The sequence below is a fragment of the Engystomops pustulosus genome, chromosome 7 (genome assembly GCF_040894005.1).
Source record: "Engystomops pustulosus chromosome 7, aEngPut4.maternal, whole genome shotgun sequence".
NCBI classification, from domain to species: domain Eukaryota; kingdom Metazoa; phylum Chordata; class Amphibia; order Anura; family Leptodactylidae; genus Engystomops; species Engystomops pustulosus.
In genome coordinates this window covers 161,797,871-161,809,165 of record NC_092417.1, presented here as the reverse complement: position 1 = coordinate 161,809,165, position 11,295 = coordinate 161,797,871, and the positions used below count along the sequence as shown (strand labels likewise).

The 11,295-nt window shown below is 41.9% G+C and overlaps 1 long non-coding RNA gene across 4 annotated transcripts in view; it reads left to right on the top strand.

Moving 5' to 3' along the window:
- Positions 1-5,441: 5,441 nt before the first annotated feature.
- LOC140071194 (uncharacterized) overlaps positions 5,442-11,295 on the top strand; it is a 109,669-nt gene continuing 103,815 nt past the window's right edge. For all 4 annotated transcript variants that reach the window (XR_011849091.1, XR_011849092.1, XR_011849090.1 and 1 more), the window contains exons 1-3: positions 5,442-5,729; positions 7,312-7,519; positions 9,899-9,975. This is a non-coding gene — a long non-coding RNA (uncharacterized lncRNA). The remainder of the gene's footprint in view (positions 5,730-7,311; positions 7,520-9,898; positions 9,976-11,295) is intronic.

Below are 11,295 nucleotides of genomic sequence, written 5' to 3'. Positions count from 1 at the left end.
ACAAGAACAAGGGTGGAGAAAGTCAAGTATGTTTTATTTTTTTTCCTTCTACTAGATGCCCCACAAAAATGAGAAACTCCTTTAATTGTCTCCATGACACATTCCTCAATCTATATTCTAAATGAGAACAGAAGGTGGGAGGGTCACCTGTCATTAGGGTAGGGTTTGAACTGTCCTTCCTAGAAATCTATCTTTTACCTATAAAAAATGTCCACCAAAGTCAGGCAAATGTGACTCTTCTCACCTTATTTTCACAACCGAGGAGTCAAGTTTAGCGCTTGCAGAGGGTTATCCGTTCAGAAGGCCCTGTCTTTGGTTACCTAGTATCTAAGAACATGCTTTTTGTTCTTTTTGAAAGACAAGAATCTTATCTTTCAGATCACATCAGGTTTGTGGCTTTGTAAGAACCAGATATACAGGCAGTTAAAGGGAACCTGTCACCAGGAGACCCATTTTTAGCACTCCCACGGTCCCCACAGAGCATAGTACATACACTGCCAAAGTGTTTTTGTATTAAAAATTGGTTTTACAGAAAAAAAGATATGTTATATTGTACCTTTCATTAGCATCTGCTGTGTGACTAGGCAGTTGCCAAATGGGAGCATCCTTGGGGAACTGCTTCTCCATGTGACCTTTTCAAATATATGTGCACCAAGAAAGAAAGGGACGTGTTATAGGTACTAATACTGTACACGATGGCTGAACCAATAGAAAATCTTTATTTACGTAAATATAAATATACAGACAGACCAAACGTGTATACCAAAAAGCTGTTTAAAAACATTTAAAAAGCACCATCTAGTGCTAGTCTCTATATATAGCAACAAGACCGAATATGCAAAAAATATATATAGTGGATGCTTGTGGCTATGTGCAACCCTAGGAGATCTGATGCAGAAAAATAGGCACTAGGGTTACTAACCTATCTACCCTACATAATCAGAGTGACCAGTATAGTGTTGGGAGCTGTACACGATGACCAATTGAGCTATATAAATGAAACACAAAATAAGTGTGCCCAACACTAAAGAAGACAAATGAAAAAATATCACCGGTAAGTAGGGTAGATAGGGCTGGCTCCCCTGCCATCACTGGGCTTAGCGACGCCCCCTGCTCCTCTACAGCCAATCCCGAGTGAGGGGAGTTATTCATATATTTGAAAAGGTCACATGTTTCCCAAGGGTGGGGGGGGGGGGGGAACTGCTCCTTTCCAGACCCTCCCAAAAGGCAACTGCCTAGTCACACAGCAGATGCTAATGAAAGGTACAATATAACATCTTTTTTTCTGTAAAACCAATTTTTTATACAAAAAACTTTGGCAGTGTATATACTATGCTCTGGGGGGACTGGGGGAGAACTAAAAATGGGTCTCCTGGTGACAGGTTCCCTTTAAAGATATAGTTTGAAATGCAAGCTGAACATTCAGATAAACTTCCTGCCTTTTTAAACTACTTATATGTCCAGTTCTGACAGATGAGATTTCTATCTTTAATATAATAATAATAATTCTTTATTTATATAGTGCACACAGATTACGCAGCGCTGCACAGAGCTTGCCAAATTAGTCCCTGTCCCCATCGGGCTCACAATCTAATCAACCTACCAGTATGTTATGGAGTGTGGGAGGAAACCCGAGGACCCGGAGGAAACCCACACAAACACGGAGAGAACATACAAACTCTTTGCAGATGTTGACCTAGGTGGGACTCGAACCCAGGACACCAGAACTGCACGGAAGAAGTGCTAACCACTCAGCCACCATGACACAAAAAGCATGTTTATAGGTGCTATAGAACAAAAGATGAACTGAAGTGACACTCCGCCTGCAACCACTAAACTTAACTCATCTCATGTGAAAATGAAGTGAGAAGCGTCATATTTGTCTGACTTTGGCAGATATTTTTTAAAGGCTAAAAAGGGAAGTTTCACATAAAAGAGGGAATTCTAAAATAGACATTCCGGATCCTACCCTTCAGCTGACAAAATTCTGCTGGCAACATACAGCCTTACATACTATGATACTATGATACAATCATTTAACATTTAGGAACATTCTTCAGACTAATAGTTCTTTTTGGGGGGGATTTAATATAGAAATCAAAAAATAGATATAATTTTATGTTTTAATGGTAATATTACTGTTTCAGCTTTGTATATACAGATGTCCTATCCCAGTGTATCCTGTACATCAGTGGTCCCAAAAAATTTTTTGCCCAGGGCAGCGAGCATAAATATTTTCCAGGGACCGGTGGACATGGGTAGGTGGTCTAGTGTCTAGCCAAAAATGTATGGCTAATATTGTCCGAAAAGTTCCCCCTACACTTATATCGTCCCCTTTCCTTTTCAATGCCTCTTCTGCTTCCATTGTCCATTGGTTTTTTTTTTTCAGTTTGGCTGCGGCCCGGTGCCAGGTGCTCCACGGCCCGGTCTTGGGCCACGGCTCGGTGATTGAGGAACGCTGCTGTACATGGTGCGGCTGCAGTCACATACATTATAAGCAGAACTTGTAGGGCTCAGCAACGTGTCCTTACAATGTATATCACTGAGTGCGCATAGAGGCCGATACGCTGCCTGATCCCCCCCCTGAAAGCAGCGGGAGGTGTCAACCTCAGCAGAAGATAGTGATTGGCTGTTGCCATTGTATTTGGCGGGTTTCCTATTGAGGCCAGTGCCCTTATATGGAGATGGAAATCACTGGGGACCTCCCACCTGTCGAGTGACACTTGTGTTCAGGCAAGGGGGGGAGGGAGGGGGTTTAATGTGAACAGCCCCATATTATGATGGGGCTCCTGATACTTCTGACAAAAAAAATGTTGCAAAATGAAACATATTTGTTTATTTCTAAACAGAGGTTTTTTAAATTTTTTCAATAAATCAATTCATTGAATCGATTTTAGTGTGTAACATCCTCCGCGTAATACAGTAACATTAAAGTGAAGGAGATTTGGAAAAAAAAAATCCTGTATATGATGCATTTTTTTCTTCAGGAAAATCGTTGTTCAGTGCGGAAAATAAAATACTGATCATGTGACTTTTCTTGTGATTCCTTACAGATTTCTGCATGTTTTTTTTCCACATTGAAGTCTATGAGAGTGAAAATCTGCATCAATGTGCAGTTTCCATGCAGAAAAAAACACATGCGGAAAATCTGCATTAAAACCGCACATAAAAAATGCATGTATTGGATGCAGATTTTGCGCATGACTATCTACAACATACACAGAGCCGAACACACAGGCATTTTTTTTACCTATATTTTAAAACCAAAAATCTTTTTGATTTTGATTTGTCAAATGTGTCTGATTGTTTTTTTTTTTTTGGGGGGGGGGGGGGTTATCTGTGCCTGCTCTGTAGAGGAGGCACTTTTGAGACTTTTTTGAGACATTTTTAAAAAGTCGCATATCATAAATTAGTAAAAAGCATCTGGATTACTAAGTTAAATTAGGCGTAAGGCCTGTTCCCGGGCCGTGCGTTCCCGGCAGCATTCGTTGAGAGTGTATCGCATCACACTCGCAAGTGTGGAACGGGCCTAAGTGTCTAAAATTCATGCAGCGCTTACTTTTGGAAAGTATCAAAAAAGACGCAAAAAAATATGATACAAACACAAAAAAGTTGCAAAAAAAAACCACACCAAAAAGTCGCAAACAGAGATGATAAATCTGCCCCATTGATAGAGATGAGGATAAATAGATATGAGATGGATAGATAGATAGATAAAGATACATTAGATAATAGATAAATATGATAGATGGAACTTCAGTGGCTGCACAATGTATTTTATTGAGATTATCATAACAGATGCAGAACAATTTCTAAAGACATACAGAATATGAGAATAACACTGGAAGAAAACACAGAAAAACATTTTTTATTTCTGTGAGTTGTGTGATATGTTGTCTCCATCTAGTGGTCGCTTGAGAGAATGCAGTCCTTTCCCCCATTTTACGTGTATGTATATTTCTTCCTTCATGATATGCAGATATTTGCAGGGAAAGTCATGTGGGTTTGTGAAGCTAAGGAGCCCAGGATTAGAAGCAGGGAATAACTGAAAGTTTTGCCCTTACACAAATCCCTGGTCAGACCACACATGGAATATTGTGGACAGTTTTGGGCACCAGTGTATAAAAAGGATATAGTAGAGCTGGAACGGGTGCAGAGGAGAGCAACCAGGATTATTAGGGGAATGGGGGGATTAGAATACAATGACAAAATTTGGGATTATTCAGTTTAGAAAAAAGACGACTGAGGGGAGACCTCATTACAATGTACAAATACCTGAACGGACAGTACAAGGATCTCTCCAAAGATCTTTTTATACCTCTGCCTGTGACCAGGACAAGGGGGCATCCTCTACGCCTAGAGGAGAGGCGATTCTACCATCAACATAGACAAAGGTTCTTTACTGTAATAGCAGTGAGACTATGGAACGCTCTGCCGCAGGAGGTTGTTATGGCGGACTCTATGTACATGTTCAAGAGAGGCCTGGATGCCTTTCTGGAGAGAAAAAATATCACGGGTTATGGGGATAAAACATTTATTTAATTCTTAAAGGTTGGACTTGATGGACTTGTGTCTTTTTCCAGCTTTATATACTATGATACTATGATATATATGTGGTATAGCCATGTATTTTAAGTGATTACATAACAAAAAGAAAAACTGTATCGACATCTTTAAAATTAAATGAAAACCTATTTAAGATATTAAAATGACCCTTTGAAAAGAAAAGATATTGGGGCAGATTTACTTACCCGGTCCATTCGCGATCCAGCAGCGCGTTCTCTGCGGTGGATTCGGGTCCGGCCGGGATTCACTAAGGTAGTTCTGCTGCACAGAAGTCCGCTGAAATGCACTCAAGTACGCCGGCCTATTCCTGGTGAAGGTAAGTGCAAACTCCGCGACACTTATTGTTTTTTAAATGCGTCGGTTTTTCCAAATCCGTCGGGTTTTTGTTCGGCCACGCCCCAGATTTCCGTTGTGTGCATGGCAGCGCTGATGCGCCACAATCCGATCGCGTGCGCCAAAATCACGGGGCAATTCAGGGGAAATCGGCGTAAATCAGAAATATTCGGGTAACACGTCGGGAAAACGCGAATCGGGCCCTTAGTAAATGACCCCCAATGTTGGGGAGAACTACAGTATACTCTGCAAAAAAACCTGAAAATATAAAACACCCAGTAGAAATCTGCCATTGTAAAAACAAAAGTAAGTTATAGAAGCTTTGTACATTTATTATTAGTTTTTTTTCCACCCTGCAAATAATAATAATAATCTGTATGTATATAGCGCCATCGTATCCCATAGCGCTTTACTGATTCTAGCGAAAATATACAAATAAGATAAGACATTACATAGTAATAACAGTCATATGAAACAATAGCAACAAGGGCCCTGCTCACAGGAGCTTACAAATAAAATCATTTTATCCATAGGGTCCACTACACTATGGTGCAACAAGAACTGGACCTGCAATGAATTGGGCGAGCCACTGCACTACAGAGAGAAACAAGAGCACAATGATTAGAGTTTCACACCTACCAGACTTTGGAATTCGATACCGATACTGAAGTACCTATTGTACCTGTTGTGCAGAACAATTAGCAGCCCGGAGCACTGGACATCATGTCCCTGCATTCTGGGCTGCTTTTTATAAGTCTCTTTTTCAGGTGATCCACGTGTGTCAAGGCTAGAGAAGACCATCAATGGGATCAAGATTAAGAAAAGTGTAGGTGAGTATTTTCAGTGAAATTTGCCTTATAGGTACTTGTAAATTTTCTTTTAATGAAGCTGGGGTGCTGCTATGCAACATACTAATTAATAACAGGATGCATATTAATAAATGAGGTGGTCCTGGTACTGCATATGATTATATGAGGGGGTGGTGGAGCAGCATATGAATTAAAAAGGGGGTTCTAGCACTGCATTTGAATTAATGAGGGAGTGCTGGAGCAGCATAGAAATTAATGAGGGTGTTCTGGATCTACAAATAAATTAATTAAGGGGTACTGGTGCTGCATCTGAATTAATGAGGGGGTTCTGGTGGTGAATATGAATTAATCAGTGGTTGCTGGTGCAGTATATAAATTAATCAGAGGGTGCTTGGACTGCGTATGAATTAAAAAGGGGGTTCTGGTTCTACAAATAAATAAATGAGGGGGTGCTGGCACTGCATATTGACAAATGAGGGAGTGCTGGAGAAGCATATGAATTAATGAGGGGGTGCTAGCACTGCATATGAATTAATGAGGGGGAGCTGGTGCAGCATATAAATTAATCAGGGGGTGCTGGAGCAGCATATGAATTAATGAGGGGGTTCTGGTTCTACAAATAAATTAATCAGGGGGTACTGGTGCTGCATCTGAATTAATGAGGGGGTTCTGGTGGTGAATATGAATCAATCAGGGGTTGCTGGCGCAGGATATAAATTAATCAGAGGGTACTTGTACTGCATATGAATTAATGAGGGGGTTCTGGCATGGCATATGAACTATGCATGCCAGAACCCATGAGGGCTCTGCATATTAATGAGAGAATCCTGGTGTTGCATGTTATTTATTGAGGGGGTGTTGGTTCAAATTTGTTGCATTAAAGCAGCCATGGGGTACCAGTTGATTTAATGTAGTACACAGACACATACTGGTTGATCATCATAGGGAGGATTCTAGAAATAACTGTAAGGGTAAGGGGTTCCCTCATCTGATGACGACTTCATATAAACAGCAGACACTGGTATGCAAGTCACTGCCCCACATTTATTAAATTGTTTGTTTTTCTGTATGACTTAGCAGTGAAAAGAAATTGCAAACTGCTTAGACATGTATATATAAAGTGTCTGCGCCAGTTTTGTGTCCGATAAGATAGAAAAAATGTGCACCTAAAGGGCCGTGTTAGTGCTTACTCGGAGTATGCGCCACATTTATCACTGAAGTGCACCACAATTCTGCAGCATGAAAAAAAAAAATGATGCACACTTCCTGGGCAATGCAAGAGGTGCCAGATTAATGAAGACCGGGGACCAGTTTTGATGAATCTGGCGCCCCCTGCACACTCCACAGGCAACTTCACAGAGTACAGGTGCACTGTTTTTTATGAATATGGCCCTGTATAAAGTAAGAGGCATATGGAGGTGCAGAAGAGACTATGGACACTGTACGTAATGGATTTGGGTATGAAACTATGAACAGAGGGGAGCCCAACATAAACCATGATATAAAGTATCCAGAAGGGTACACATCAGTACATTCGCATTACCCATGCATCACTCTGCATCCTTTCCGTTATTGATCACCAAAGCTTTGTGTTAATTCGCAGGTGTATCTGGATAATAAACTAACCCTCCGTCGCCCGCAGGCTACCTAATGAAAACATCTACTGAGAAGATGAATGGCTTTAATGATTTAATCTCTTCCGCATCCGGACACAAGATCAGTGTTTACATGCTGCGTGATTCTACTCCACGTTGGCTTTAATGTAAGAGCTACAACAGCGTAGACATCACGCGGGGCGGCTACTCTGGCAGGTAGGTCACTTGACCATCATCCTGAGCTCAAAACTCAAGATGTATGGGTCTAATGTAATCTGATAATCCTGGGTATCAGCAGTATTCCTGCAATCATTCAAGTGAGAAGAACAGACAGTTCTCAGTCTTCTTAAGTCTTAATTTATCACGCTAAGAATCTAATAGTGCTTTCATCAAGAAGATGAAGGAAATTGGCGCCAACTAGTAGCTTCTCCTGTGTCAGGGGCTGAACACAAGTTCTACTTAAAGGGGATGAACAGTGGCGTAACTGGAAGCTGATGGGCCCCAGTGCAAAGTCTGTCCCAGGCCCCCTATAATGTTTGGTTTATAGAAATAGTCTTCTCATATGGGAAAGTGACACCATAAGGGCCCCCTAAACCTCTTGAGCCCAGGAGCGACCGCAACCTCTGCAACCCCTAAAGTTATGACCCTGGGGATGGACCTGCACACATATGGCCTGTTAAGGGTAAACAGCACTTCTGTGTCTCATGTTAAACTTATAACCTTCCCTAATAATACTTTAAAGGGAAATGAACTTTTCAACAAACTTTGCCAAAATCAACCGTAGAGACAGAACTGATGGATTTTTGTGCCTTAAAGGTGTTTTCCCACGAAGCAAATTAGGCCGTATCCACAGGACCGAGCTCGATAATCTCCGTCAGCTCCATAGAGATGAACAAGGCAGTCCGACCATGCGCGACCGACTGCTCCGGTCATCTCGTGGTGTGACGAGAGGTCCGACTGGGACCCAATCGTACCTCTGTTCTTGTGATCTGCATGGGTCCTATCACTATGAATAGGCTCTAACTTGTTTTGTGGGAAAACCTCATTAAGTCACACGCTTTGTCAGAACCCTAACCCCAGCCAAAAGCAAACTCACAAATAATAATTCCCAACATAATGGCCCCCAAATTGTAAAATGTGTCCTTCCTGTGACACAAAACTCTCTATAGTGGCCCCGTATTGTGGTGCCCAGTAAATACTACCGCCTCCTGTCCTTTTGCCAACCCCACTTATAATACCCACCTCCATTTAAGTCCCCACTTATAATGCTACCCCTTGTCGTAGCCCTCTTGAATGAGGCTCTATAATCTGTAGATCTTTCAAGCTATAACCCCCACCCCCATGTTTAATTCTCCATTTCGTGTAGTCGCCTCTTTGTAGAGCTTCCGATTAGACAGTTTCTCCCCTTGCAGCCCCCCTTTCCTGTAGCACCCAACTCAAACCCCCATTCCCACTTGAAAACCTCCCACCTACACATTGTGACACTACTCTCCGCCCCCCCCCCCCCGCCATTCTTTTTTTCTGAAAATATGATGGTTTCTTTGCAGCAGCTGTGACTATTACCTCATTGCTCCTGTGCGTAGCTCTGCATTCATAGTTTATAGTTACATAATTTATACGGTTGAAAAAAGACGCCTGTACGTCAAATTCAACCAAGGAAGGGAAGGGATTGGATGAGGAAGGGATTTAGGGGAAAAAATTCTATATAACATAACCATCAATGTCATTTAGGTGTAAAAGGGCATCTAGACCCTTCTTGAAGCTCTCTGCTGTCCCTGCTGTGACCAGAGCCTGAGCTCGGCTATTCCACAGATTCTCATAGTAAAAAAGCCCTGTCACCTCTGGTGATTAAACCTTGTTTTCTCCAGACAGAGACAGAGCCCCCTTGTCTTTTGATTTGATTTAACCTGGAACAACTTACCACCATATTTTTTGTATGGATCATTCGTATATATATATAAAAAATTAATCATGTCCCCTCTTAGTCTTACTCTTTTGTAGACTAAATAAATCTAGTTGTTTTAATCTTTCCTCGTAACTGAGACTTTCCATATCCCATATAATTTCTGTGGCTCTTCGTTGTAGCCTGAGGCTGAACCAATGCCTTGTACAATATTACACCCCTATCCTGAGAGTCTAGACCACTTTTGATACATGACATGATCCTACTAGCTTTAGAGGCAGCTGACTGACATTGCATGCTGTTATTTAATTTATGATCTACTAGTCATCCAGGTCCTTCTCAACAAGGGACTCTCCCAGATTTACTCCCCCAAGGACATTTGTTGCCTGTGGATTATTAGGCCCCAGGTGCATAACTTTACATTTATCCACATTAAACCTCATTTGCCAAGTGGATGACAAAACATTCAGTTTGTCCAAGTCACCCTGCAGCCTATGAACATCCTCCATATATATAAATATATTAAATAGTAGTGGGCCAAGCACAGAACCCTGGGGTACACCACTCATAACTGGTGACCATTCCGAGTAGGAATCATTGACCACAACTCTCTGGACACGATCCTTCAGCCAGTTGTCAATCCAATTGCAAATGATTTCTGCCAAACCAATAGATCTTATTTTACCCATCAGGCATCTATGAGAAACACAATATCCACAGCAGCTCCTCCATCCAGGCATCTGCTCACCTCTTCATAGAAGCAGATCAGGTTAGTATGAGAAATTTTATCCTTGGTAAACTCATGATGGCTGTTGCTTCTTATACTATGTTATGTAGCCTTTTAGTAACCCTTTCAATATTTTCCCTACAATTGAAGTTAAAGGGGTATTCTGGGAATATGAACGTCTTATACAAAAATACATAGATGAATATAATTAAACTCATTAGTCATAAATTGGATCTTAAATAGTTTTGTTTTATGATTCACAAAATGTTATGAACTATCTCAAGTAGGCGGAGTAATCACCAAGATGGCCGCCACTGGAAACTACATCTCCCATGATCCTTTAGTACTCAGTAACTCCTCCTCCCTTTTATGCTCTGCTCCCAGTGACGATGTAACAGACTGTTCTGCACTGTTACCATAGTAATGATATGTAATTGCCATCACTGCACATTACCTCACTGAGATGGGTCTCGCCACAACACCGGCCGTACTGAATGCACTGCAACCAACCAACTACAACCAAACATATTGGTCATCACATGACCTACCCAGACAGGTGCCGGACATGTGATGTGGACATGTGACCAGCGGCCATCTTCTGTCCTGTGCCGGCTCTGCGCGGCGAAAATCAATGGACAGATTAAAGGGACAGTAGCATTTTAATTCTTCATTACAGTGTATGTAAAAAGCATCGGCCTCTGACTGTGTTCATACTCTGCACTTGAATTACATTTAGGAAGACCATTCTAGCACAGAGGGGAGGGGTTTCTCTCATCACATCACTTAGAGTCAAATGCTTGTGATCGGGAAGGTGCACAATGGGGCACATTTACTTACCTGTCACAATCTCTGAGGTGTATTCCCCGATGATAATGCACTGTGCCGCGATTCACATAGATCCTGCCCCCGATATCCTGCATGTGTCGCTCCCCGCTCAGGTCCGCCGGAGTTCACCTTCTTCTTCCCGGTACATGTAAGTGCATGGCTAGCGACATAAATTTGAATGGTAAATCCCATGCTTAGTCCGAATCTGTCGGATTGTCCGACGGCACGCCCCCAGATTTCTGCCGCATGAAAGTCTGCGCCGATGCGCCAAAATCCGATCGCGTGCGCCCAAAAAACCCTTCTAAAAGCAGAAATCGTCAGAAATCGTCGGATATTCTGACAATAGTGCGGTCCGTGGAACCTTACTAAATTAGCTCCTATGTGTTTTGCATTATCCACATGTGATCAGGAGACTCTCCTCTACACTGTGGTTGAATTGTGTTCCTAAAAGTCATTCAAAAGCAGCGTGTGAACGTAACCACTGGGAACATAAATGTGCTCATTAACCCTAAGCTAACTAAACCTAGCCTGGATAAC